At 48.9% G+C, this 22,142-nt stretch overlaps 1 long non-coding RNA gene and 3 pseudogenes across 1 annotated transcript; 3 read left to right on the top strand and 1 right to left on the bottom strand.

Annotated features, from left to right (window-relative positions):
• Positions 1-290: 290 nt before the first annotated feature.
• Positions 291-14,827, bottom strand: LOC139440640 (uncharacterized). Its single transcript, XR_011650836.1, has 3 exons — positions 14,560-14,827; positions 4,663-4,784; positions 291-2,430 (listed from the first exon to the last, which is right to left on the bottom strand). It is a non-coding gene; the product is annotated as an uncharacterized lncRNA (long non-coding RNA).
• On the top strand, positions 9,086-9,750 carry LOC128780161 (alpha-1,4-N-acetylglucosaminyltransferase pseudogene; annotated as a pseudogene).
• A 229-nt stretch (positions 14,828-15,056) lies between the features above and the next one.
• On the top strand, positions 15,057-16,000 carry LOC139440643 (heterogeneous nuclear ribonucleoprotein M-like; annotated as a pseudogene).
• Positions 16,001-16,028: 28 nt separating this feature from the next.
• On the top strand, positions 16,029-16,655 carry LOC128780162 (heterogeneous nuclear ribonucleoprotein M pseudogene; annotated as a pseudogene).
• The last annotated feature ends 5,487 nt before the right edge of the window (positions 16,656-22,142 follow it).

Raw genomic sequence — 22,142 nt, 5'->3', positions numbered from 1 at the left:
CCCTTCAGGTTCCAGCCTCACAATAGGAGCATAGACTGGAGGCGCATGAGTGTCCTGGATGTGGGCCGTGTGACACGGGAAATGGATGTGGCCACCCTGCAGGAGAACCTCATTGGCATCACCTTCTGCACCTTGGACCGGGAGGTATGCAGCCACTGTTCGCAGCCTTTGGACCAGGCGCTGCTCAATGTGCTGCGCCTAGCGCAGCTCTCCATCCAGTACCTGCTGCATTGTCAGGACTTCCTGAATACCAGAGTTACCATGCTGGAGGTGCACCTTCAAGCCAGCCTGAGACAGCTGTCACAGAGTCAGCAGGAGCTGGACTGCCAGGCTGAGGAGCTCAGGGATTTGAGGAAGGAAATGAACAAGCAACGCAAGATGATCAAAGACTTGCAGCAGCTTCTGCAATGGTCAGTGGCCAGAGCTACTATATGGTGAGGAACGTCAACAGGCAAGGAGACTGGGAGGCCTGGGTGCCCAGCCACTGGTCCACCTGGGCAACACCTTGCCCTGGGTCCTGAGGCTGCTATGGGCGATAGCCATTGGTTAGGAGCCATTGGTTAGACGCTGCTCATGGCCAGAGGGCCTGAATGTCTCGTTAGGTTATGTCTACTATGTGTGTGTGTGTGTATATCATACATGTGTGGCAGATGTGTGTATGAAGGATGTGTGTGCATCAAGTGTGTGTTTATGGAGAGGTTGTGTCTAAAGCATGTTTGAATGTATGAAGGGTGTGTGTGTGTGTGCTTATGGAAGGTGTAAATATTTGTGTCTGATATGTGTATGTGAATATGTGGAGGGTCCATTTGTGCATGGTATGTGTGTGTAGTGTGTGGTATGTAATGTGTGCTGGGGAGTATGTGGGAGTGTACATATAAAGATATATTTATGGTTGTGTGAATGAGTCAGGGTGTACATATGTCTAAGGGTTTGTGTATTCGTGGTAGGTGTGAGGGTATATCTATGTGTGTGTACATGAGCCCCAGGTGTGTAGAGAAGTGTATCTTTCCCCAGCAGATCCCTTCCTGTGGCTTCAGGTCCAGGCCCTGGTTCTGATAACACCCTCCCCACAACTCCCTGGGGGCTGCGAACCCACAGTCACTGTCCAGTCATCTCTTCATGTAGACTGGCCCCTTGTAGTCCATCCACCCTGCCCCCCCTTTCCACTCTTTCTCTACTTGCCTCCCTTGTTGTTGAAGCTTTTCTGTTCTCCAAGCCACACTTCACTCAGTCACGTATACTACCCATTCCTCTACTGTTTTTTCCACTGTCACCCCCAAAACAGTAAGATCCTCAGTGCTGTGGCTGCTCAGGTCTCAGTCCAGAGGATTCTTCCTTATGTTACCCAGAACTCTTCTTAGTAAATGTTTCCGTTACAAATGGGGCCTCGTGTCATCCTGCCCCATTGATGAATGTCAGCAACTCAGGAGCTGGGATGTTTGAAGGTCAGACTCTGTATCTTCTGAAACCAATTCCTAGGAATTTTGCACGCACGTGTTTATCTACAAGCTACAGATTAGTCAGAGTCAGCCTTTACCGAAACAATGTCAAAAGAATGGTGGGGTAGGTTACAATATACCACCTTTGTATTTCACTGTGACAAAGGAGGAATAAAAAGCACTTTCTGGAAAGGGCTTGTGAGCAGACAGTTTCAAGACTGTCCACATCATGCCTCCTTCCTCCTAGGGAGCCACATCTCAGACTCAGTGCTCGTGTCCAGGTTGCCATTGTAGTGGTGTTTGTAATAGTAAAGTATAAGAAAGCAAAGTACAAAGGGCCCACATTGCAGGAGGTGCACCTAACTTGCCCGGTGTGATTTCCACCCAGTGTGGCACCAGTACTGACTATCCCACTCTGCTGTCATGGGCTTCTGACCTTCCAACCACTCTCCCTTTCTGAAGAGAAGGCATTCCTGCCTCCCACCAGGGGAACACAAAGCACGGTGCCATTCTGGTTACTGCCATTCAACCTTGGTGCCATCCATCTCACATACGGACATCATGTGATGTGTTGGGGTTTGGGCTGGTGAACTCTGAGCTCCATCCAGTTTCCAATAGGTGGTATGGAGAAAGAGGCTGTCCGTTTTTCATGGTGCTACACAGAACCACTGCTCACAGGAGAGCTCCCTGCTGCTTGTAACCTGCTGTGTTCTCTTTCTTTGAATACTCAGATTCGTCACGCAGGAAGGTGAAGGGTAAGTCTGCACGGGGTGGCTTCTCCCAGTCTCGGCTGCTGTCTTGGCCTTTTCTCTTTCCTGTCCCTCACCAGTCAGTCTCTAGGATGAGGCTGAGGGCATGCGGTGCCAAGCTCTCCAGCTGGGCAAAGGATGCTGAGAAGACCTTTGCTTTGGGACAGACAGGGCTCCAGCCAGGCATTTGTGCTGAGGGCGTTCCTTGCAGTGACTGGGTTTCTTGGGGGACCTTCTCGTCCCTGTAGAGGGATGGAGACATGGGGTAGGGGAAGATTCCTGGGGGCAGTGTTTCATGGGTAGGGTCCATGAACCGGCTCCTTCTAATTCACCTTGCCTGTGGCTTAGGCCATCGACCCTTACTTTGTTCCTGGTGAATAGCAACTTTACCCCAGATCTATGTGAATGTGGCCTGTTTGGAGTATCACTCACCTCTCTTGGGTACTCTGGTGTTCTGGTGTCTGTGCATGTGAGTGTGTGAGTGTGGAATGCACTGTAGGTACTGGCATCTAAAGCAGGCAGTAACGTACAGGGCACTGCTCTCACTTGGAGACCTTGGCCTCCGCTTTGAAACTGGCCCCTTGTACTCCATCCACCCTGCCTCCCCATTCCTATCTGCCTTTTCTTGAACACCCAAATGTCTCCTCCAATGCCCCGCCTTGAGGCTAGACATTTCCTTCCCAGCCTTGCAACCAGCCTAGAGAGGCACTATTCCTGTGGGTCTGAACTTCCCAGGGTTGGGGCTCAGGTGAGCGCTATGTGCTTTGTCAGCACTTAAGATTCATTGTCTCACTATCCTGTCCCCACGGTTTAATGTGGGGTGGGCATAGATATCTTCATGATCTAGAAGAAGACACTGAGAATTAGACAGTTTGGAGGCCTAGCCAGCCAGTGAGGGGGCAGTGCTGGCCTGTCTAGTCTGTACCTTCTGCCTTCATTTTCTTTGTTTGTGACCACTGCTCCTGCCTGCCCCTCTCTGGTGGAGAAATGACCAGTGGCCTTACTTGTCCTGACTGGCTCTGGCATGCGGTCCCACACATTCTCTCAGCCTGGGGTGGGGTCCAATTCACTAGAGCCACTTAATCTTCCTTCTCCGCAGGGGGCACTATGGGTCTGAAGGCTATGAACATGGAAATGCATTCTTCCAATCAAGGTGAGACCTCGTTTCCTTCCCTGGTGACCAACACTGAAACGGATTTGCTGATGGGGTGAAGGGAACTAGAGCCATGAAAGCCAGGACTGTACAGTAAGAAGGGGGTCCCCTTACTCCCAGGCTACAGGGATCCCCACTCCAAACTCTGTACGTAGTAGGGTTGGGGTGGGCTCTGAGAATCTGTATTTCCCGTAACTTAGCAGCTGGGGCCAGTGCTGTGGCTCACACTTTGTAAACCACTGCTCTTGAGCCGTGGGTTCTCAGGCCTGCTTGTTTCTTAGAAGATCCAGGGAGTTTCAAATATAAATATGAAGGGCAGGGGCCCTCCCCAGAGATTCTGAAGGAACTAGCTTGGCATGGGGCCCAGGTGGTTCAGACATACAGCCAGGGTTGATTACCATCTTCAATGTGAATGTTTGAGGGTCTTCTTGTGTGGCACCAGCACCCAGCACTGGCCTGTTCACACTCATGTGGCTTGTCAGTAAATGTCTTCTCAGTGAATCCAAGGGCTGGTCCAGTTCTAACTGCAGTGGCCCCCACACTGGGCAAAAAGAGCACTCAGGGAGGATTCGCAGAGTCAGCCTAGATGGCCCCTGCATAGCAGTTGCCCCATTTCATTGTAATTGCTAGTTTGGTTACCCTGTGGGTGGGTATTTCTTCAGCTGTGGTCTATGGCTCACCTCCACCAGAATCATCTGGGCAACATAAAATACAGATTCTAGAGCCCTTCCCCAGACTTATGGAATCAGCATCTCTGGAGGGAGGTGGGGGCAGGAAATGCATGTGCCTTTGAACCTCTTTGGATTTGGATGTTTACCACATCTGAATTGGAGGGAGAACATCTGACCTAGACAATAAATGTAAAGAGAGCAGGAACCTGTGTATCCTGTACACCATGTTATCCACGTAAAGAGATAAAATTTGATGCAGTGGGTTCAGGGTATCAGGAGGAGCTGGCTGTGGCTGTGCTGGCAGCCAACAGGGCCTGGAATCTGGTATCAGAATGGAGTCAGGGAACGAGCTGCTGCCAACACTCAAGTGTGAGGCAAAAGCCTGCATCCTCAAGTTGTCCTGAGTGCAGGACTGAGCCCAGATCTTAGAGGTCCAGGCTGGAAGGGAATGAGAGACCTGAATGTGGCTAGGGGGTCTGGGCAGAGGAGCCAAGGAACATAAACACCCCAGCTTCTGACCCAGGATGGACACGCGGACTGGGTCAGTGGCCCTGAGGGCATGAGCCAAAACCCAGGATCCCTGGGGAAGGGAGGGCCAGGTGGGTGAGGTGGGGCTTTGGGGATGGAGGTTTCGGGCACCCGAGGCTGACCTTGGTGATTGGCTCCTGCTACAGAGTCAACAGATTTGCAAGATGAACGGCAGAAGGTGCTGGAAGCTCAGTGACAGAACATCAGCTTGCTGAAGTTGGTGGGCGAAACCCTGGGGAATGACCTGCAAGAGAGACAGGAAAGCACAGGCAGAAAAAGAGTAAGTGTCAGGGCCACCGTTGGGACACAGGGCGCTGTCAAACTGACGAAGGTGCTGTGGTTCTTAATTTGAAGGCTTCTTCATCTTATTTGTTGCAATGGGGGAACCATTGGTCTCTAACAGTAAAAATCCACGCAGCTTCTCCCCTCACATCCTGGTGGCAGGGGAGTCTCTTCCTCTGTTTCTTCCAGTGGTTGCTTCAGATGCCACCCTGTGTGCTGACTTCTCCATACAGTCTCCTCATTGGTTACTTTCTACTGGATCTCTACTCCTGACCGAGGGAATTTCATTGGCTCAGTCTGGCCTCTGCATTGGTCCCTTGAGTTAAGTGTCCATCACAGGTGCACAGAGGCCACACACACTGAGCAGGTAGCTGTTGGTAATCCAGGAACTCAAAGCCTGTGAAGTACAGACTAGGCTTCAATGCTGTTGCGTCCTCATGCTCCTTTTTAACCAGAGCATGCATATTATCATTAAAGTCATTGATAAAATCTCCTAATACTGTTAAATAAAATACCCCCGTCTTATTAACAAAGATGGACATGATGTTATTGAAAAGACTATCGGTGTAGATTCAGATTAGAAGAGAGATGGACACCTAGGTTACTTCAGCAATGATACTGTCCCCTTTGTTTCCAACTCCTGCTTAATCTAACTTTCTCCCTATGTTCAGGCCTATTTAAGACATTTCTTTTGTGAACTAGAAGAGATGAGAAAAACATTACATACACATACATGCCTAGCTCATGGACACAGACAGCAATGTGTGGTGAAGGACAGAGCAGTCTGGGGCTGAGTGAGGTGGGCAGTGGCGGGGGCAGGGAGGGAACGGGGTACATCTGTAATGGTGTCAACAATGAAAAAGTTGTACTTCTAAAAGAATAAATAAAAAGGAACCATTTCTTTCTAACCTTGAAAGAATCCACATCCTGGATTTAGTTGCCTAATAAGACCCAATGGGCTCTGGGTACATGTCAAAGGTCCAAGCAACTTCCAGGAGGTCTTAGAAGGGTACCTGGCATTTGTTTTGGGCAGTAGGTTTCAAACATTGGTAGCTGCACAGAACGACTCGTCCATCATAAGGATAGTGCCTCAAGTACAAAGAGGAGCAAGCCGTGAGCTCCCAGCCGAGGACTCAGTCAGCTTGTGGAAAGGCATGCTCTGAGCCTCGTACACTGTGATGTGGGTGGAATTGTGTGCAGCCCCTCTGTACCATCTTGCTCTGTGTGTTCTGCTGAGGCACCCAGACCCTCAAGCAGCACCCTTTTGGCAGCCTGTGAAGCTGCTGCCTGCCCTTCTCAGCCACTCTTGTCTTGCTCTTCCAGACTGCCAGGTACTGGTCCCAAGGGCTCTTGGGGCAGCAGCAGATTTAAAGGCTTAGGGGAGCAAGAAGGAGGGGCTCCCCTGTCCCCTAAGGGGAACTGTTGTCTCTCTCGGATGCAAAGGGTGTCCCCTCAAGGACTTTCAGACACTTTGTGAAGCACAGGGGCGAGAAGGAGGGGAAGTTTTCTGAATGGTGCAGCAAGGCTTCAGGTAAGCTGGTGAGAGGGCTTGCTTGGGGCACTGACCTGGGAAGGCCCTGGGTTGTTTGCATGTGTCGGGGGTTGGTTCTAAAGGGTGACACAGTGGTAGGGTCCTCACAGGTGACTGAGTCTGAAAGCCTCTGTGGGGCAAACAGAGTCTGGGGTGGATGGAGAGTGCAGGGGTGAACACCAGGGTCCTTCAAGGAAGCAGAGGGCAGCCAGAGTTCCAGCAGGTGGCCTGCCCAAACGCTTCTCCTAGGATTGGCTCTTTGCTGGGCAGCTTAGCTCTGCTTTGCTTTACCTGCTTTGACCACAAGGTGAACTTTGCTAATGTAGAGAGAGCTGCTTGTTAGTTTTCAGGCTCTAGAAAGCAGGCCAGGCAGTGCTGGCACAAGACCCACAGCCCCGGGAGCTGCTGCTCCAGGCAGAGGTAAAACTCAATGAACACTGTTCTGAAGCAGCAGGAGGGCAAAAGGCTGGGCCAGTCCTGCCTCTGGACAAAGCTTCCTGTGGAGCTCAGACTTTTCCCTGTCTGAGGTCATTGCTGCTGCTTTGCCCTGGCATGTCATGACAAGGGAAGGCAGGTGGTTCTTGTGGAGGGTTAAAGGACATGGGCAAGTAACCTTCAACGTCCGCCCTTAGGGAACTTTGGGAACAAGGGTAGTTGTGTTGCTGGGTTCTGGGGCCTCCCCAGTTCCAGAGGATTCCCAGATCCACGGGCCTGCTATAATTGGATCTTGGAGTGGGGTGGAGGGGCTTCCAGTCAGTCCGTGTCCGCCCATACAGGGTTGTACCCCAACTCCTTTTACCCCATCCACTCAGCCATGGATGCATGTGGCCAGAGGGAGGTCACGTCTGTTGTCTCCCTGTGTCCAGGCAGGCCCACCCACAGCCCTTCATGCAAAGGGGTTTTCCAGAGTATGCCCTATGTATCATAGGAATAGGAAAGATAATTTTGATTGGTACATGGATGAATAATTTTATAATACTTTTTTTTTCTGTTCGTGTGCATTAGGAAAATATTACTAACAGCCATCCATGAACTCATGGAAATTATTTCCTGGACAAGTATGAAGTGGGTATTTTATGTTTAAAGGAAGTTTCACATTATGCAAAATGTCAAAGAGACAACAGAACACTTGGTATGAGAATATGCTAAATTGTGTCCATAATATGGGGAAGTCTGTCCAGTTTAAACTTGTTGTCTTAAAATGTCTAAGGAAAGGACAGTTGTTGATCTTGCCCAGAAATCAGAGGAAGGGTATTTGTCCTGCCTGCTAACTTGCCTTTCACACTTCCATTTCAGTTCCTACTGCTCTGCCTCAAACGTTCATTCGTTCACTCATTCGTTTCACACAGTGTTTGTTGAGGCTGGTCTGCACCAGGTCACGCCATCTTCATTGGTATACAGGACTCAGTGATGTGACGGAGCCAAGCACAGGGTGGTGGGAGCACAGAGGACAGAGGGGACAGGCAGCTAGGAAAGATGAATGGGAGCCCCCTCTAAGTCCCCATCACATCCTCAATTTATTATATATGCAAAGACCCTTTTCCAGAGGTAACAGTTGTAGGTTCCAGGACTCCGGACCTCATGTCCCTTTGCATGGCCAGCATTCAGTCTACCTCAGTATTCATGTCTAAAAAAGGGAGACTCCCACCCTCTCTGCCTCATTCCCCTGGGGCTTCCTTGGGTGGAGGTCACACTTGTCCCTAGGCACTGTCATTTGGAGACATTTTCTAGACTAAGAGGCAAGGCTGAGTGTACGAGTGTATGTGTCTCGTGAAAGGAGGCAGGTATGGAATAAATCAGTGTCTCTCTTCCCCCATGTGACTTTAGATGCCAGTCTTCCTGCCTTTTCTTCTGAAGAGCCCAGAAGTCTCAGAGCGGGACCTGCGAGGAGGAGGTGCTCACCAGACTGGGATTTTACTGCAGTTGCCAGCACAGGGTTCCTAACAAATGGCCACTAGTGTTGCCCTGGGCCGGGACAGGGTGGACCACTGTCAGTGGTGAGGGTGAGGAGGGACCTGGGGCAGTGCCCATTGTGGATAGCAGGATGAATAAACTGCCACTGGTCTCACCACTCTACCCTGCTGCCAACCTGGCTCCAGAAATCTGCTTTACAAGAAGCTGACCACTTCCTTGCCACCATGCTGCCTCCTGGACGCTTATACCGAGACTATGAAACTTGGGATTATCATTTCCAATGATTGTTTTGTATTATATTTCCCTTAGATAGTTAAAGAGTTCGAACATGATATTAATATATGTTTATGTTCTACTTTGAGTGAATAGCATAGTTACTGTGTGTGATTCTTGTCTCTTCCTTGGTGCTGGGCTGCTCAGCTGACTCCCAGGAAAGACTCAATCAGGAACACATGCTCCTGACACATGTGCCTGCTATTCTGTGTGGTCTCAGCTGGTTCTGTGGGGAACAGCTGTTAGGGATGGCCCAATGTGTCATCAGCTGCTGGTGACCACCACGTGTGCTGCCCTGATTGGGCAACTGAGTTTGCCCCTTCCACTGCTTTCATTTTTTTATAAAACGATTGCACGAAATCCTAAATGCCACTGAAGTCTTCCCATGCATACTGATTGCTGCAACTATTTACTGAAAGTCACCTTTATGGGATGGAAGAGGCAAGTTTAGTAAACTCTCAAAATTGGACTTTTGGCCACTAGAGTTTTGGGAAGCTGGCTTGCTGGGCCCTCCCCAGCTCCCAGGCCCTGGCCTCCTGCTGTGACCTCAGACCACTTCCCTGCTGCTGGGGGCTGATGCCCACCTGCTCCTGAAGATCAACACCAGTGCACAAAGAAACTGGCTGCACGTCACCTCAGATGCCTTCTGTCTTACAGTCATCTGGAAGTGCAGGGGCATCTACAGGAAAACCGATGTCATTTCCATCAGGCCCAACACCGAGAAGAACTTTTTGGCTGCACAGGCTTCTCGGTACACTAGTGATGGCATGTCTGGATTCCGCCCCTGCCACACCTCAGCGTGAGAGTGCATGGACAACTTTGTTGAACACTACAACTCACACATATGGGGCAAGCAGGGACCTGAGTTGATGACGAGGATGTTGAGACTGTGGTGCAAACTTGAAGACTTCCAGGGGGTTAGTGACCTCAGGTGTTCAAACTTGTCCTTTCTCCACCCACAGAGAATTCACCCTTTCTCCTGTCCAGAGTAGAGGCCGTGCTATGAAGTCTGGGACACAGACCCCAGCTTCAACCACTCCTAAGCCCTGCATCTGTGGAACTACATGAACCAGGAAGGGGGAGGCATGGTTAGAGGCACCAACACGCTGGTGGAGAATCTCTGCCACAAGCACTGTCCCAGACGTACAGGGATCTGATTCAAGGCCCAGTGGGCTTGGTGACTAGGGACTTGGGTCCAGGGAACAAATAGAGCCAATGCTGGTTTGTTGCTGCTACATCAGGAAACTACACACTGCCTGGAGAGCCACACTTTCCCTTGATGGCCTCTGTCCCCAGGGGTGTGGGACCTTACCCACACGTCAGTTAGGGTGAGCTTCCCCTGTCTGACATAGACAAGTCCCAAAGACTTTTGGCCTCATTCCGTGTCAGGCACTGACCCTGGCGCCGCCAAATCATGTGTGTGCGCTATGGTAGAGGTGGCACTGCAGATGGTGACAGCTTCCCAGGGCAACGTGATCTAGTCCTCTATCACCTCTTGGTCTCCTTGGGACATGGAACAAGCCTGGCACACAGCAGCACTCCAGAACTCTCCAGAGTAGGGTGTGGCCGGTCTGTATCAGCCAAGGTTGGAGTCTTTCCCTTTGGCCTCAGAGACAAGAAAAACTGGGGCACATGTCAAGTCCACTTTCTCACAACAGCCCTGCAAAAGAAGGCACCACACTTACACATGGGGAGATAGAGGCTGGTGAAGATGGCAAACACAAACAAGCACTCTCACAGCTATTTTCTGCACACTTCAGGAGTACCTTAGGAGGAGATCTGGGAAGCAAAGGCTCCCCTCAGATTTCACACTGGTCTGAACTTGGAGGACACTCTCTGACTGCGAGAGCCAGGGCTGAGCCTACACATGCTTTAGCTGAGTTAGTTCTCATAATGACCCTGCTCAGTAGAGTTCATTTTACCCACTTTGCAGGGAGGTTAAATGACTTTCCCAGGGTTACACAGCTTGGGAATATGGAATGTAAATGAATCTTTGACTCCAGAGATCCAGGCTCTTCCCTCCCCTGCAGTGATCAGGAGGAGTTCCTGGGGAGAAAAGTACACCCTGACCTGAAGAGGAGGAGGCACAAGATGCCCCATCAAGGCAGGTTCTCATAGGCCTTCCTACTTGGTCCTGGTCACTGTGCCAGCACATTTTTAAATAAACATTTTAAAAATTGTGATAAAAATGTACATACCATAACGGTTGCCATTTTAACCATTTTAAAGTGTGTATCCAGTGGCATTAAGCACATTCACATTATTGTGCAAACAATAGCACTATCCACCCCTAGAACTTTTCAATCATCCAAAGTGAAATTCTCTGCCATTAAACACTAACGCCCCACTCCCTGCCCACCCCCTCTCAGCCCTCGTAACCACTATTGTAGATTCCCGAATATCTCTGTGGACTTCACTATTTCAGGTATGATGTGTAGTGAAATCAGGTTATATTTGCCCTTTGGATCCTGGCTCACTTCCCTTAGCATAATGTTTTCAAGGTTCATGTAACATGCATCAGAATTCCATTCCTTTTTAAAACTAAATAATATTCTTTTGTATGTATGTACCACATTTTTTAATCCATTTGTAGGTCGATGGACACGGGTTGCTTTCACCTTTGGCTATTGTGAATAATGCTGTATACACTTGTATGTGCCAATACCAGTTTCTGCTTTCAGTGCTCTTCAATACACAGCCAGAAAGGGACCTGCTGGACCCTGTGCCAATTCTCTGTTTAATTTTTTGAGGAGTCGCCGTTCTCTTTTCCACAGCACCTGTACCATTTTCACACCCATCGGCAATGCACAGGCTTCCAATGTCTCTGCACCCTTCCCAACACGTGTTCCTATAGGATTTTACTTTATGCCCCAAGATACAGAGCTTGGCAGGCTGCTGCTCAGGTGAGAGAAAAGCCTTAAAGAAATTCCCGGAAATGGGAGTCTCAGTTAAGCCGGCTGGCTGTAGGACAGGATTATGGACTAATATTGGAGAGACAGAGCACTTTGGTCCTGGGCTTCACAGCTAGATGCACAGGATAGGCCAGCAGGTTTGGGGAGGAGGATAGCTGACATCTGATCAAGCCTGGGACTCGCCCAAAGGACTAGAGTGGGGCCAGATGAAAAATCAGGAAGGTCCCTTTGGTTTAGGTCTGGTGGCCTGGGCTGTCTGCCCAAGGGTCTACAGGTGCCCCTGCTTTGTGCCATTCACATGGATCCTGGATTTTCCTAAGGGATTAAACGTGGCATTCCCTCCTTTGCCCTCCTATCAGGTCTAAGAATATCTCATCCAAGAGGAATGAGGGGAGAGGCTCCACTTCTCCTCATAGTTGGTGGGGCACCTGCCCAGGCAGGGAGCAGGTGGCATTCCTGGGACACCCCAGGCCTCAAGCTACAGTTGGGGAGAAGTTCTCTTCTCTCTGTCCCACTGGTCGCAAGGAGGCGGCATAGGGATCTTTCACACCCTCGAGAGCACAAGCTTCCCAGGCTGGGGAAGCATCCCCACACAGAGCAGCCATGTGATTTCTGGCAGTGCCCTGAGTGGTTGGACGCTATTGGGTGTTGCTGAGTAGGTGAGCACAGTTGAGTGAGCCCAGAGGTGGGGACCAGCTGAGCTGGGGAGCCAGTACTGTGGCAACTCTGCCCACTCTCTTGGCTCCGGGAACCCGTAAGTTAGCCAGGTAGCACAGGAAAACCGCCAGGAGATAGGCCCCAGGTGGGAAGCATCTGTGCAGTTCCAGTGATCTGTGCCTCGGGTGGCAAGAGGCTAAACATCACCTGTTGCAGACACCCTCACAGCACTAATAATTTATATTTAAAAAGCAGCCATATCTTCATTAAAAAATCACCTGTATGCCCAGCTTTGTAGAAGTTGGTGGGCAGGTTTGAGAAGAACTACAAAGCCCCTAGGAATTGTTTCCCAGTGGCATTGCTGCCTCCTGCGGTGGTGAACACCCTTCACTGGGAATATGCAAAGCAAGGGTTCCCTTCCTTGGCTGTGGATTGCCCCAGGTAGAAACAATCTCTTGAAAAAGGCCGACAGTTTGAAATGCTAGCATAAATCCCATTCTTTTGGGTCCTATTAATTCATGACATTGGTCTGGGATTGGGATGTTTCTTGGAACCCATGAAAACGTCGAGACATGGTTAACAAACTTCAGATTTTCTAATGACAGTCATTTCTGCCTGTGTTCCTGTTCCCAGATGTGGGAGAAGCAGTGCACTGCTAATTCCATGTGGAGAAACTAGGGGTTCCAACACCTGCGCCTCAAGGAATGTGATTTCCAGGAAACCAAAGTGAAATGAGGTGTCTCATTTGACTTTGTGGGCTGGACTCAGCTGTGAAGTTGAGTCTGTGGAGATCCAGGGAGACTTGAAGGTCTCCAGCACTTACTGTATTGAGATTTGCCTTAACCTTTCAGTGCTTGCTGTCAGTGAAGAAACCTCAGGTACTGTAATTTCCATCGTGAGAAATAATTTATGTATCATCACCAACATCATCGGGAGGTCATTTGCCATATTCCCAAAGCTTCAGAGTCAAACAGAACTTGAAGGTTTACTCAGTAGCTGAGCGATTTCGGGGAGATCCCACAGCGTTTTGAGCCTCAGTGTTTATGTTTATCTGTTGAGGCAAATCACAGCTACATACCGGGCTGTAGGATGGCTAGAAAGAGTAGTCTGAAAGGCTGGCACAGTGCCTGGTACATAGATAAGTGCGGGGCAAAGGGTGGCTGCTATCATCATCATAATCCTCAATCCCCACAGTTTTCCTCACCCTTTGATGTCAGAGAATTAGGACAACTGAGAATTGCACTGTAGGGATTTCAGTGGAAGACAAGAGTCATACTTTTGGTGCTTAGTAAAACCATATGAACTAGGACTACTAATTCAGAATCCTGTATACCAGGGCATCGGGGCTGCCACCATCAGTTTTAGAGATTGCACTCAGAGTGTCAACGTGAGGGATTTAGGGCTGCTCGGGAGGCAAGCGACAACACTGTACTCACATCTTGACAGTGAGTGTGGACTTTGGGGCTTCTCGCTGGTGAGCCTCAGCCCACCCACAAGGCCTCCTGAGCTTTCATTAGTGGTCAGTAGGATTAAGCTATGGACACAGATGGCCAACAAATCAATCACTTTACGAAGTGTGAACAGCCTTTGACTCTGAGGAGCCCAAATTAAGGATTCCAAACTCCATTCTTATCCTTTCTCCTAATTCATGCTGGTCCATAGCCTCACTTCAGCAAGACCCCAAGAATATAGAATTTTGAGGCAGATAGTCTAAGATTTTGACAACTTTGTTTTAGTTTAATAGCCATCTGGGCTGCAGGTAATATTGCAGGGGCTGGAGTCCAACAGATGTGAATAAGACAAGGCGTCAGCCCTTGTGGGCCTCAGAGCTGCAGGAGGTGGAGGTCGGGTGGGGGGAGAAATGAGACAGAAACATCTGCTGGGTCCCCTCTTGGTTCTTCCACAACACCCTGTCCTAGCTCCTACCCCCACACCACTCTGTACAATAATTTCTGTGTAGTTTTCCCTCTTCCTGGAGAACAAACTCTGGAGTCAGACACCATCACCTACTAGTGGTATGACTGTGGGAAAGTCATTTGCCTTCTTGTTGTCTCTTTCTGTTCCTTCACCAGTATCCTGGGTTGTTGTGGGAATTAAAGGGGATGATACCTGTAAAGCTTTATTATCTCTGCATGAAGCAACAACAGTCTAGGACTTCTAACTATTTCTGTCGACAATGGCTGAGCCTGTCGCCGAGGTCCCCATTAATCCTCAGTACGAATCAAGGTAACGGGCACATTGTCAGGGCTCAGGAGTCATTTGTTGACGGGACGGATGAGGGACCCTGCACAGCCACCTCAGCACAGGACAGGATGTGATGAGGGCGACCCCCGGAGAGCGTGCTCTGTGCTCTGGGCGCCCGGAGGTGGGCCAGGAGTTGCTGACTGTGGGCCTGGGACGGATTTATGATGGCGATCACGTGTGAGCAAGGCCTTGAAGCGTGCACTCACCTTCAGTGTGGGCAGAAGGATGTGGAGAGCGCCAGCTACAGCAACAGGCAGCCTCTCCGAGCGGCGAGGAGCTCAGAGTCTGTAACCAGGCTGATTGGGTTTGGGTCCCGTCTTCTACCCCTCCGACAAGCTTCTTCCTTCTGTGTGGCTTAGACAATAATCTCCCTCTTCCGGGAGTGTTGGGAAATGACACGATATTCTTTATAAAGCACTAAAAACAGTGCCTGTCAAAGAATAGTCCAGAGTTAAGACAGTCTAGGAAGCGACACAAACCCCGACGGGGAGAAAATGGCGGCGCGGCTCCTAACGCGGCCGAGGAGGCAGCGACCGCACTCAAAATGGAGGCGGAGCGCGGCGCGCACAGTGCGCCTGCGCCAACCTGGCTTCAGCCGGAAAGCGGGGAGCCGGTGACTTCCTGCTCCCGATGAGGAGGGAAAGGAGCAAACAAAAAAGAGGAGGCAGTTGCTCTGAGTCACATGCCAACCCAACCAAAAGACACAGAGCCTTCATTACAAACATACCTTTTGATGTGGAACGGCAGGCACTCAAAGCCCTGGTTGGAGAAGCGGTTGGTGCGGTAACGGAGGTGGAGCTCTGAATGGACGCTGAAGAACATCGGGGGGTGGGCGGTTGTTGGTTTCTAGATGGAAGAGAGCATGAAAGAAGCTGCCAAAATGCTGAACGAGCCTCCTGTGAGTGGAAGAACGCTGGAAGCCACAGAAGATCCTGAGGGTGAAGACGCCAGGAGAGCAGGGCGGAAGGCTGGAAGCCTTGGAAGCTCGGTGTGTGCAGCAAATCTGGGTTATGAAGTCGGCTGATAAGAGTGAAGGAGGTTTTTAGTATGGCTGGTGTGGTGGTGCTGGTGGCAGGTGGTCTAAGGATAAAGGTGGAAAAAGTCATGGAATAGGCATTGTTACTTGTGAACCGTCCACTGAAGCTGTACTAGCTAAATGTATTTTTAATGACCAACTGGTATTTGGATAGACCAATGCACATGAAATGGGTAAGAGGGCCTTACCAAAGGGAGATTTTTGTCCTTCCTGCGCGTCCACAGCAACTTCCCATGGATTTGGTGGTGAGGACAGGGGGGCGGCATGTCAATGCCAATCGCGTGAATAAAGGCATTGGCATGGGAAACACAGGGTCCACAGGAATGGGAAGGGAAAGCATAGGATTTGGAATAAATAAAACAGGAGGCATGAAGGGACCCTTGGTGGTGGTATGGAAAACTTGGGTCACTTTGTATCTGGGATGAACATGGGCAGCATAAAGGAAATCCTAAGTGATGCACTGAAAAGAGGAGAGATCATTACAAAGCAAGGAGGAGATTGGGCCCAGCATTGATTGCGTTAGGGGTGCCAGTATGGAGGGCATGGGCACAGGCTTGGACTATAGCATGGATCACATGGGCTCTGAGATGCAGCGCATGGACCTGGTCACGAACCACATGGTCTGTGGCGTTGAGCTCATGGGTCATCCACTGACCTTGTGGGCCACCCAGACCATGAGTACATGGGCTTGAGCATGAAGCACATGGGTCCAGTGTTGGATGACATGGCCACCAGCTTGGAGGAGGTGGACACCAACAACCTGGAGTACATGAGCCTGGAACACATGGGTGCCAATGACCTGGAGTACCTGGATCTTGAGTGTGTGGGTGCCACATGCTTGGAGTGCAGGGTTCCCACCATAGGCTTGGTGCTGAATGCTGGCATTGACGGCAAGGGCCTGGCCATGGTTAGTGGTGGTAGTGCCAGCTTTGACCTTGCCCTCTAGGTGGACCATGGCACCTCTGGAGCAAGCCTCACAGGTTCCTAGGGTCAAGCTGGATCCCATGCTCCTGGGGTGGTCAAGAAGGCCTGCCAAATATTTGAAAGAATTCTCCCATTTGATTGTGCATGGAAGATGCTAAAAGACAAATTGAAGGAACATGGCCATGTGTTACATGCTGACAGGAAGATGGAGAATGGAAATCCAAGGAATGCCATGTGGTTAAGTTGGAGTCACCAGAGATGGCTGAACAAGCCTGGTGGATGATGAATGGGAGGAAGCCGAGTGGCCCAGTGACTGATGTTCAAATTGATAGAGATGCCTAAGTGGTTGCCTTTTTAAAACATCAATGCCCGACCTCTGAATTGGTATTTTTCTTGGCAACCATTTAAATTTGGGGGTGGATGTATGAAGATATTTTAAAAATTCAGTTGTTGTTGAGGTAATTTGAATTACTGTTTTCATCAGTGGGGTTCCATTTGACTGTTTGCATTGAGAGTGTAATGTGTGCAATTTTTTTGGTAGTTGTGGCCTCTTGTTCTAGCAGGCCCAGGGAAGTGGCATGAAATGCAGGAAGTGTGCCAGGTAAAAGGGAAAGCACAGTGTAAGCTTGATGAGAAATGGCAACTGATTCTCTATCTTCATGTCCAAGACGCAATCAGGCAGCAGTTCTCCAAGTGTGGTCCCAGGACCAGCAGCACCAGATTCAACTGGGACCTGGTGAGAAATACAGATCTCCAGACTTACTAATTCAGCAGCACTTGTTGACATTGAATATGACTTTGATAAGAAATACCGAGTCCTGAAAAAGAAGGTAGACAGCAAGGAATATGGTAAGTGGGAGATTCAGCTAGGAAGCTGATCTGGAAAGAGTTCCAAGAAATCTGTGAATGTCTCCTTAAGGAATCTGGAATGAGCCCATGAGGAACCCATAAAATCCATTCCCATGTGGATGAGGCTCAGTGGTGGATGCCTCTTTTAAACAGGGCATGCACTCCCGTTTTGCCACAGTGCCCAGCACTCCCTGTCCCAACACTCCCTACTGCAGTGGTTCTGAATTAATAAGTCTGGAGAACTGTACTTCTCACCAGGTCCCAGCTGAATCTGGTGCCTAATTGTACCTTGGACATCAAAATGGAGCATCAGTTGCCGTTTATCATCAAATTTGTGCTGTGGTTTCTCTTATACCTGGTGTTTCCTCCATTTAATGCAACCTTCCTGGGCCTGGTAGAATTTGGATTTGCAATTTGTGGTATAATCAGTATTGGAAGGTTTGTTCTAATGGTCCCAAGAGACAGGTTGACCAGCAAGAAAGAGATTTGGGAGTGTCTGAGTACTTCGAGCAGGCCTATGGTAGCTGAAGCTGTGGGTAGTGTGAGCTCATCCCCGGAGAGACAGTGCAAGGAGAGATGGGTGTGGGTGAAGCAGAATATGACAGGGACATTGGGACACTCAGTCTTAAAGGAGGAGTAAAAGGGTAATGACTGTTTAAGAAAGAGGCTGGGAGGAGCAATTTGTGAGGAGAGCTGAGAGACCTGATGATGGAGTGTTCTTGGCCTCATTGTTAGAGAGAGAACTGTGAGCAAACATCTGAAAAATAAAACTTAATTAGGTGAATAGTGAGTTCTCAGGTGAGTTTCCCGATCTGAAGGACAGAAACCAGGTGTCCTGTTACCCTGGGCCAGAGCAAGGCATGCTTGGTAATCTACTGTTGCTCCAAGGGGCAGCTTGTTGTGACCGTTGTCCCTAAGGTTCTGGTGGCATTATGGTAGCTTGACCTGAACGTGATAATATCTAGCCCACTTCTGTTATGCTCTCTTGCCTTGCCTTGACTTTTATTTCCTTTTTTCTTTTCAAATATTGTGACATATTAGGTAGAAATATGCCAGTCTTCTCCTCATGGCCATGGTTAGAGGTGCTTGTGGCTAAGGGTTTTGTTTTTTGAGTGTGCCTTGGGGAAGAGTGTCTGAGAAAGAAGCATGGGAGCCAAAATGGAAAAGGTGGGTCAGTGGGCCACCTGAGGGCCGTCTCCCAGGGGAGGATTGGCCCAAGAAGGCATGCTATAAATGCAGGGGAGTGAGTGAATGAATGAATGAGTTTGAGGGATAAGGATGATGATCTGAACAAAGCAAATTTTTAGAACAATTGGTTTTAAAAATCATGTTGGGTGTTGCAGAGGTCACAAGCGTTAGAAGCAGATGCATCTCCAGCTTTCTTCCATTCCGGGTTTGCCACCTGGGACAAACCACTTAGCTGTCCAGAAATCAATTTCTTTGTCTGTAAAATGGTCATAGCAAGGGCTGTTTGTAGTTTTGTATTTAAAGCTGGTACGTGGCACCAAGGCTGGGACTGGCTGCACTGCAGCTGGTGTTAGTACAGAGTGCATTCCCTTTGCCTGTCCTCCGTTCCCGCAGCACCCTGGGGGTCTGGAGGGCAGGGCTCCAACCCCCTTTTTTCTAAAAGAAGACAGAGGCTTAGGCAGGTCAGGACTTTCCCTGGAGGCCCTTGCCCTCTTTGCAAACTCACCACTACCATTTCCTCCAGTCCTTTCTCCTTCCTCGGTGACCTTTCCCTTCTCTTTCTATTGTACTTAAAAGTCTGAATCACATGATCTAGAAAGAACTTAAGTATAATCATACGTACTTCTTCGGGCCCCAATTCTAAGAGCCTCCAGGGAAGAAATTCTATTTTTCCCTAAACATTATAAAAGTAATAGATGTAGATGCATAGAACTTTAAATAGTATGGCGAGGTGGAAAATGGAAAACAACGTTCTCCTAACTTCCATTCTCATGCCCAGAGATAATGATTTGTCTGTTTTTCTAGAAATAGTCTATGCTTTTGAAATAATATATCAAAAATCACAAATTCATATATTTTATTGAATTTTTAAGATTATTTTATTGTTGCTTGTTGTATTCAATTTTATTATACCTGAATGGCAAATATGAAGAATTCATATACAAATGATCATCATTTGTGTGTGTAAGGCCTGGCTATCTATCTATCTGTTTATCTATCTAACTATTTACCCATCTCCTATGTCTGGACCCTCCTTCTAATCATTTATGTATTCTCATTTCACATTTCCATTTAACTCTTCCCACTATTGTAATACCTATACCTATTCAAATACATCTCTATATAACCATATAGAGATATATTTACATACATATCTATTTAATAAGTTATTAAAGAAATCATAATAATGGATCAGTTAAACAGAACCGTATACATGTATATCCATATATATGTGAACACACATGTGTACATAATCCCATTATTCCCTATCAGTACAAGTAAAGCTGCATTATTCTCATCTGGAGATTCATAGTGTTTCATAGTATAGAGATACCATCTGTGTCCTCTATTGCACTTTGTACTTTGCTTTCTCATACTTCTTCTTATACTTTGCCATTACAAACAACACTACATTGCCAACTTTTACACGAGCACGTTTACTCACTTGTATGTGTTTATCTATAGGACAATGTTGAGTTAAAATGCCTGTTACTCCTGCCAAATTACTGTTCAAAGAGAGAGAACAATCTCTATGTCTACCTAGAAAGTGGAGATTAGTATCTGAGTCTTTGACAAAAATGGAACTATATTCAGGAAACCATCAGGTGTGAAAAAAAAAAGACCATGAGGATTGAGTTCAGTCTGAGTGCAGAGACACAGTCACTGTCTTAAGTCCCCACGCCCTCCCCAGCATGGCAGTGGTGGACACCATCTCACTTACATGCCCTTAGACAGAACATAGTCATGTGATCATACCTTACAGCCAGGGAAAATGGGATTTGTAGCCTGGCCCTGTCCACTGTGTTCTAGTAATTGAAGGAGAAAAGGGGAAGGAGCTTGGGGAGTGTGGTAGACCTTAGGTGACTCTGCCACCCATAGCAAGTTGTAGGACTTTATCCTGAGGTTAGTGTAGGGTTGGTTGCATATGACCAACACCTACAATTGACAGTTTTCCCCCCAAAAAGACCTCTGGCAGTGGGCTCGGGCATGGGGGATTCACTGAGGACCTACTAGGCGCCAGGCACTAGGCTAGGTACCTCACCTGCCTCATTCCTAACCCCAAACATGCACAGTGAACCCATAAGTCCCCATAGACCAAGAAGGCTTGAAGATGCGAAGGGACTTGCCCAAGGGGGAGGATCTGACTCCACAGCTGAGGGACTATAAATCCATACCCTTGCTCTCCATGGCTCTGGCCATGTCAGTGTATAGCATGCATGCTGCAGCTATTGTTTAAATCCTTCCCCTCGCCTCTCTTAGGCTCTTGATGGCCACGTGTCTGATACATGCAGCCCACACACCTTGCCTAACTTGGACTCTCTTCTTGTTTTTCAGATCCCATCTGAGCTCCTTCCCTGACTGCAGTGGCCTTGGTGGCACCCTCCCAAGGGGATCATCCCAGGGCTTCCCTGACCATGCAGTTCCTTGTTACAGCTGTTGAGGGTTCCCATTATTCCACCTTTGGGGCCTACACAATCCCTCCCTTCAGGTTCCAGCCTCGCACTAGAAGCATGGACTGGAGGCGCATGAGTGTCCTGGATGTGGGCCGTGTGACACAGGAAACGGATGTGGCCACCCTGCAGGAGAACCTCATTGACATCACCTTCTGCACCTTGGACCAGGAGGTGTGCAGCCACTGTTCGCAGCCTTTGGACCAGGCGCTGCTCAATGTGCTGCGCCTAGCGCAGCTCTCCATCGAGTACCTGCTGCACTGCCAGGACTTCCTGACTACCAGAGTGACCATGCTGGAGGTGCACCTGCAAGCCATCCTGAGCCAGCTGTCACAGAGTCAGCAGCAGCTGGAATGCCAGGCTGAAGAGATCAGAAATTTGCGGGAGGAAAGGCGCCAGCAACGGGAGATGATAGAACACTTGCAGCAGCTTCTGCAATGGTCAGGTGGCCAGAGCTACTATATGGTGAGGAATATCAACAAGGCAAGGGGAGTGGAAGGCCTGGGTGCCCAGCCACTGGTCCACCTGGGCCACACCTTGCCCTGGGCCCTAAGGCTGCTATGGGCCATAGCCATTGATTAGGAGCAGATTTTAGAGATGCTGCTCATGGCCAGAGAGCCTGAATGGCTGGTTAGGTTATATCTACTGTGTGTGTGTGTGTAGATCATACAGGTGTAGCAGATGTGTGTATGAAGGATGTGTGTGCATCGAGTGTGTGTTTATGGAGAGATTGTTTCTAAGGCATGTTTGTATGAAGGGTGTTTGTGTGTGTGCTTATGGAAGGTGTAATTACGTGTGTCTAATGTGTATATGTGAATATTTGGAAGGTCCGTTTGTATGTGGTATGTGTGTGTAGTGTGTGGTGTGTAATGTGTGCCCCTGAGTGTGTGGAAGTGTACATATAAAGATGTATTTATGGTTGTGTGCATGAGTCAGGGTGTAGGTATGTCTAAGGGTGTGTGTATTTGTGGTAGGTGTGAGTATATATGTTTGTGTGTACATGAGGACTTTGTGTGTGCACTTAGAGAGTGCCATGTAAGGGTGTATGTAAGAAGTGTTTGTGTGTGTGTGAGAGAGATGATTGTGTGCCAAGGGACTGATAGAGTGAGGCCCATTGTGGAAAACGATCTCCATTATTGAATCAAGTGACAGTTCATGAGCCTGAGTGGCATTTGAGCACTAGGATGTATTTGCATGGAAAGTGTGGTTTGGGGACAGTTGCCCTGTAATAAATTGTCATGTTGGCCAGGCCTGTTGCCACACACTGAGGATATAGTCCCAAGTCATGCTGGTTCAGATTTTCAAGAAATTCATAGTTTGAGAGTAGGTGGGACAGAAGGAA

The sequence above is a fragment of the Desmodus rotundus genome, unplaced genomic scaffold, assembly GCF_022682495.2.
Source record: "Desmodus rotundus isolate HL8 unplaced genomic scaffold, HLdesRot8A.1 manual_scaffold_63, whole genome shotgun sequence".
NCBI classification, from domain to species: Eukaryota; Metazoa; Chordata; class Mammalia; order Chiroptera; family Phyllostomidae; genus Desmodus; species Desmodus rotundus.
This window is presented reverse-complemented; position numbering and strand designations above follow the sequence as displayed.